At 45.5% G+C, this 6148-nt stretch overlaps 2 pseudogenes; both read right to left on the bottom strand.

The window, feature by feature from the left end:
* Positions 1-299: 299 nt before the first annotated feature.
* LOC147444193 (uncharacterized) lies at positions 300-1779 on the bottom strand (annotated as a pseudogene).
* A 2104-nt stretch (positions 1780-3883) lies between these two features.
* LOC147444194 (trihelix transcription factor ENAP2-like) lies at positions 3884-4555 on the bottom strand (annotated as a pseudogene).
* Between the last annotated feature and the right edge of the window lie 1593 nt (positions 4556-6148).

Below are 6148 nucleotides of genomic sequence, written 5' to 3' on the forward strand. Positions count from 1 at the left end.
TTTTTGAGCTCACCTTTAAGAAAATCGGGAAAATTTTAGAAGTTTTACTATAATTATCGGCAAAAGCTTCAAACTTTGACCTATAAACCGGGAGAATTTCAAGTTTGCCCTTATTTTCTTTGGTTAGGAAAACTGTATTTTTCTAGCCGGAGTTCCACTCCCTACCTCATGCTCTCACTTACAAAGGGTGCTAGTGCCTAGTTGAGATGGAAGAGCCGCAATAAAAGTTTTTTAATAGAGCCATGACGGTGATGGGGGAACCATGGCAAGGGTGAGAAATAGTGGCGTCACGATGATGGTGGAACAAAAAAGGTATTGACATCAGTGCTATAGGTGGGTGGAGGTGGTGTTGGGTGAGCGACCATTGCAGGTGTCAACGACATGATAATGGGATTGTGACAGCATAGGCAAAGAGCACAGAGCACAGGATTGTGAACTCTGTGCACCATGGCTATAGAGTGAAAGCTTTGTTTTCTCTCTTGCTCACAATCTCTTCCGCTCCCCTTGTGTTCACTCTGTCTCTCGTACCCTTTGCTTGCTATTGACACCCAGCACATCGAATTCACTCGTCAATGCCATCTGCTGCCCTACAAACGCCTGCCTATTTTGATATGTGCCACTTTGTTGGCTTGTCATGTGCCACCCTCACCTTGTGTTGCCTACTGCAGTACGGCTTGGCAATGCCATCGACTGTTAATGCTATTGAAGAATATCACCGTTGCCATGGATTCCACACGTAACAAACTTATAGTGGATGCCTCTATCTATTGGGCTGCATGCCGATGCTGTCACAATCTCATAGTCATGACATCGCAACCTACAATGGCCACCCTTGCGAGCTGATGTCGCTCCACACCACCTCCACCCACCTATAACATTGGCGTCAATACCCTTTAATTCCACCATCACCGTGGTGCAGTCATCGCTCACCCTTGCCATAATTCCACCATCAGTGTCATGGCCATGTGGTCTCTCTCTCTCTCACCCGCAAGCCCTAATTGCATGTTGTACAAGGGGAAAGGAGATTGCAAGCAATAGGTATCTGGGATGCCAATGCAAGTGAGGGCAGACATGGGGTGTATGTGATCCGAGTTGGTGGGTAGCACTACCATTGGAGAAGGTTGTAGGCGCCAAGCACAAAGAGGATAGGGAGCTGATGGTTGCAAAGTGGGCTCGGTCATGTGGAGAGAGTGGTGCGCAAGGTCACAAGCAGGAGGGTGTTTTCCATGAGCGACAAAAAGGGTACAAGTTGAGAAGGAGGTTGCTGCTAAAGATTGGGTGCAATAAGGTGAGCCAAGAGTTGAAGGATGGAGGCGTGGTGCAAGTGAAGGGCCGCTTGTTGCTGTAGACAATCATCGGAAGGATAGGCCATTACAAGGCATTTGTGGAGGTTGGAGAGGTACCAATTGCAGCACTATAGAATAAACAATCTTTGAAGGTTCAAAAGAGAAGGAATGAGGTTGTGCTATGGCTATTTATAATTGAGCGCTCGCTCTCACTACGAGCTAGTGCATGAGATACAGATACAAGATACAGAGAGGATGAGAGGGAGAGAGAGAGCTTTCTATCTCTTTCCAATCCAAGTAAAAAAAAGAAATATATCATTAGCTTTTGAATAATGCAATAAAAAAAAAATCAATCTTGGTTTTTAATCTCATGCTCACACTCATGGTGGGTGCTAGCGCTCAATTCAAGCATGTGCAAGAGATGTTAAGCGCACATGAGGCCGTTCGTTCGGCCATCCGTTCTCAAAAAAGTGCCGCAAACGGATATGAACTTTTTGCCATTTCATGCACATGCACACGTTCATGACTCCGTTTGGTCAAAAAAACAACATGTTCCGTCCAGCCACGTCCTGTGCGCACATGTGGCCGTCTGTTCACGTCCGTTCAAAAAAACGCATAATAACATTGTACAAAATGCATGAAAAAACCGCATGATGAACAATGATCTCGATGTTCGACAACCATATAAACTAGTGATTAACAGCCATCAATAAAGTTGTTCTAAGTACATCAAAAAATGATCATTGACAACAATACAAAAGCTTCGGCATTGTTGCTCATTGGTAACCATAAACAAAAATGCTAAAGAATCATAATGAAAACACTGTAGCCATAAGCAAGATATATGAAAAAGACTGCAACCCTGAGGACATGACTCAATCCTCGGACTCTGAATCATCATCAATCCTTGCAAAACACAACTTCATGAAATTAGACATTACATAATTCGGACATTAATTAAAACAAAGAAAGAATCAATTTCAAAAATAAGAGTAATCACTGAATCCACAACCTGCTACACCTGGACCTGCTGCGTTTTGAACCCTAAAGCTGCTATGACGGAATAAGGCTGCCCTTATCCGCAAGGCCATCTCGCGATGAGCTGGATTATCGCCATCATTGGGAAGCGGCTCTTGGGAGTTGGGATATGGATCTCACTGATCTTGAGGCTCCGTCTCACCTTGGATCTGCACAAAGTTGTGTAGGAAACAACATGCTCCTATGACGCAAAGTGCAAAAAGAAGATCGACGTTGAGATCTTGTAAATTTTTCCACCTATTCTTCAAGAGACTAAAGGCATTTTCCACGTTCACTCTCCCCTTTGAGAGTTTCCCATCAAACTCTCGCTTTTCACGTAAAAATTGCCCTGTCTTCACTCGATATGGTTTTACCAAGAACGTCCTCGCTTTGTAGGTTGAGTCTGCAATCAAATAAGGTCGTATTGTCTCCCCCTAAATATGCAATAGTGGCCGATCAAGTGCTTCTCTCCATTTAAGCTGACCATACAAGTCGCATTATTTGAAGTGAGAAGAGTCATGCACCCCTCCTGCAACCCTACAAACTGCCCTCCAAGAAAGTTTGTTGGAGTCCACAATACCATGTAGGAGGATGCTTGAAAAACCATGCATTTTTATGTATTGTGCTGGATAGAACTCTATTGCTGGCTTTCTTTGTAGCTGGATGCGAGTCCCATCAAGTGCCCCGACAATATGCGGCAAACTAGAGATAGCCTCAAATCCGCCTCAAATCCTGCCATTATCTCCTCAAGACGGTCTCCATGCGGCACTCTAATGCCGACCCTATGAAAGAAGTCAGTACTGCTCAAAATGCGACAAATGATCACCACATATTTGAGAATGGTGCTCTCACCCAAACCAAAAAGATTCAACATGCTTCGTGAGGAGTGTCCATGCGCGAGCCGCCAAAGGATGCAAGAAAGCACGACCTCTGGAGAAATGGGCTCTCTGACAAATCTATCTCCGCTTGTAGGTAGATGTGGACAAATCATGTTTAGAAGCACATGAAAGGATCTGCGAGATATGTGATACGCAAAACAGTAGGGATCTTGATTTGCCAAGCGAGCCAAAGACCAAAGCACATTGTGCACATTGTGAAAGAACGTGTGTTGGCGAGGAAAACACCACCATACTCTCAGTGCAAAATGCCATGCCACTGACTCAAGTGCCCCAACCATCCCACAACATAACCAGGCATAAGCAAACATAAGTATGAAGAAGTTGTTATCCTCCAAATCCTCAAAGCATTGGCCATGTGATGCATTAGCTTGTCCTTGTGTACTCTCACGCAATAATGTCATCATCCCAAAGAGATGTGCCCACTCTTCCATCCTATGATTGGAAACAAACATACTGATTTGGAAAGGCAAAATAACGGCAACAAAACAAATATCCAAAATGCAAAGTAAGTTATAACATACTTGAGAACAAGTAGGGATGCTCACGTGCGGACACAATGGCGGCTGCAAAACCTCACCTGCATAAAAGTAAACATGGTAATATATTATTTCTTCTACAATGTAATGTGGCTGCACTCAAAGAAAACAGAGATTTTACTATGATTAGGTATACATGAACTTACTACTCTGGCTTCTTGGAGATAAGCTTTGAAATCTCCAAGAAAATATGGTGACGCTTGGTCTCTTCCTCCTCTCTGATCTTTGCGAGTCTCTCCTCATGTAGCATCCTAGCCGTCTCAAGCTCTCGCAAGGTGCTTGTCTTCTTATCTTCTACACGCTCGTAGGCCTCACACATTTGTTTCATCCTATCACCCATCGTCTTGGCCAGTGCCTAAGCTAGACTTTTTAGGTTGCTTGACCTTCTTACCAAATACGTTGTCCAAATCCATAGAATCTGGTTGTGGATTTTGACATGAGCCACCATCGATTTCAACACCATCTAGGTCTATAGGTGCATATGTTGGTGAGGATACGGGCCTGTGGCTCTCGTTGTCAAGTGCACCAGGTATCCCTGAGCACTTTGGAGTCTTCCCCCACAAAGCATCACACGCAAGAAAGAAGGATCAAGTGCTCGGGATACTGCTATTAGAATTTTGTTTGGAAAGCTCTTTTTTGTGGAGCTTTTTTAGTGTGTCGATTCGATTTCTTGCGTGCTCCGGGTTGAAGCTACCTGCGATCTCCCGATTTAGGGCGAAGACCAGGTCCTCCCAATCTTTAGGGCAAAAATTACCTTTCTTAACGTGTGACCACTGCTCCTCATAGACTCGTAGGAGAGTATGCGTGCATTTGTCATCCCATATAACTGCAGTTGCCCTTTCTAGCCCACCATTTCTAGCCCTCACATTCATCTCTCTGCAGTATGTCTGTGTATTGTGTGTATGAGAGAGAGTGTGTGTGTGTGTGTGTGTGTGACAGAAGAATAATAGCATACCTTTGTGTGTGTGTGTGTGTGGTGGGGGGGGGGGGGGGGGGGGGACAACCAGTAATAGCATACCTTGCAGGCTATACAGAGTACGCAGTGCTTGATTTCGTCCCAAGCGTGAGGAGCAGCAGCCCGCGAAAGCATAAGGATTCAGGAGAAGAGCAAGAGAACACGTTGTCGCAAGGACTTAGGTGTGTGGCCGTCGCGAACGCGTCGAGGGGGGGGGGGTGATCCATTGCATTGGCAACATTTGCTACGCGTTCCAAAAAACTACAAAAAAGGTGGGCCAACTTATTAAAAAGGCATCGAACGTCCGTCGTGGCTGCACCATGTGCGCACCAGCAGAGAGAGAGAGAGAGAGAGAGAGAGAGAGAGAGAGAGAGAGAGAGAGAGAGAGAGAGAGAGAGAGAGAGAGAGAGGACGAAATGAATAGAGGAAGAGAGAGAGGTCTAAAGCTATACTATTGGGCGAGCGCTAGCACTTAGAGAGAGAGAGAGAGAGAGAGAGAGAGAGAGAGAGAGAGAGAGAGAGAGAGAGAGAGAGAGAGAGAGAGAGAGAGAGAGAGAGGACGAAATGAATAGAGGAAGAGAGAGAGGTCTAAAGCTATACTATTGGGCGAGCGCTAGCACTTAGAGAGAGAGAGAGAGAGAGAGAGAGAGAGAGAGAGAGAGAGAGAGAGAGAGAGAGAGAGAGAGAGAGAGAGAGAGAGAGAGAGAGAGAGAGAGAGAGAGAGAGAGAGAGAGAGAGAGAGAGAGATAGATAGATAGCTCTATTATCGTCCTCGAAGGTCAAATATGACCTATGGGACCAAATGAACATGTCAGGTGGTGTGAGTAGAGGTCATAAGTGACTCTCGATGCTCAATAATGAATGAAATGAGAGTCGCAATAGAGAGTCCACATTGTGGTTGGGAGAGGAAGGTATGTAGGGAGAGCTCATGGCTGAATATATGGGGAAAAGAGGACCTAATGTGGTCAAAAGCTGAGCACTCAAGTAGTGTGTGGTACTCACTCTCTTGCACTGGACGAGGGCATAAGGTGCAAAGTCGGTGAGACTCCTTGCCACTACCCCAATGTCCTGTCTCGCAGCGTAGAGAATGGGAGCTAAGACGAATGGAGGCGATGATGCGGATCGCACTCAATGGGATGGGCTCAAGGATGTAGGGATGGGTTCGGTTACCGCGTTCAGAGAAGAAGAGAGATTTGTAGTTTGGGGCAATGTGTGTGGTGTAATGGCTGAAACAAGAACCTCCGGATTTCTCCCAAGCCGTGATACACTGGCGTTGTAAGAAGGCCTCATTAACTTGGGAGTCGATCGAGGCATCCTTGACCAAGTGACATGCATCCCATCTTCCAAACCATTTCTTGATGTCAAGCATCCACCCCGAACTTAATATTTTGCTCTTAGTGTTAGGTTTAATGGCCATGTGGCTGACCACCCATCACTAAATGTCACTAACCCTAA

Source organism: Adiantum capillus-veneris, chromosome 13, assembly GCF_014529385.1.
Source record: "Adiantum capillus-veneris isolate H3 chromosome 13, ASM1452938v2, whole genome shotgun sequence".
Classification (NCBI taxonomy): domain Eukaryota; kingdom Viridiplantae; phylum Streptophyta; class Polypodiopsida; order Polypodiales; family Pteridaceae; genus Adiantum; species Adiantum capillus-veneris.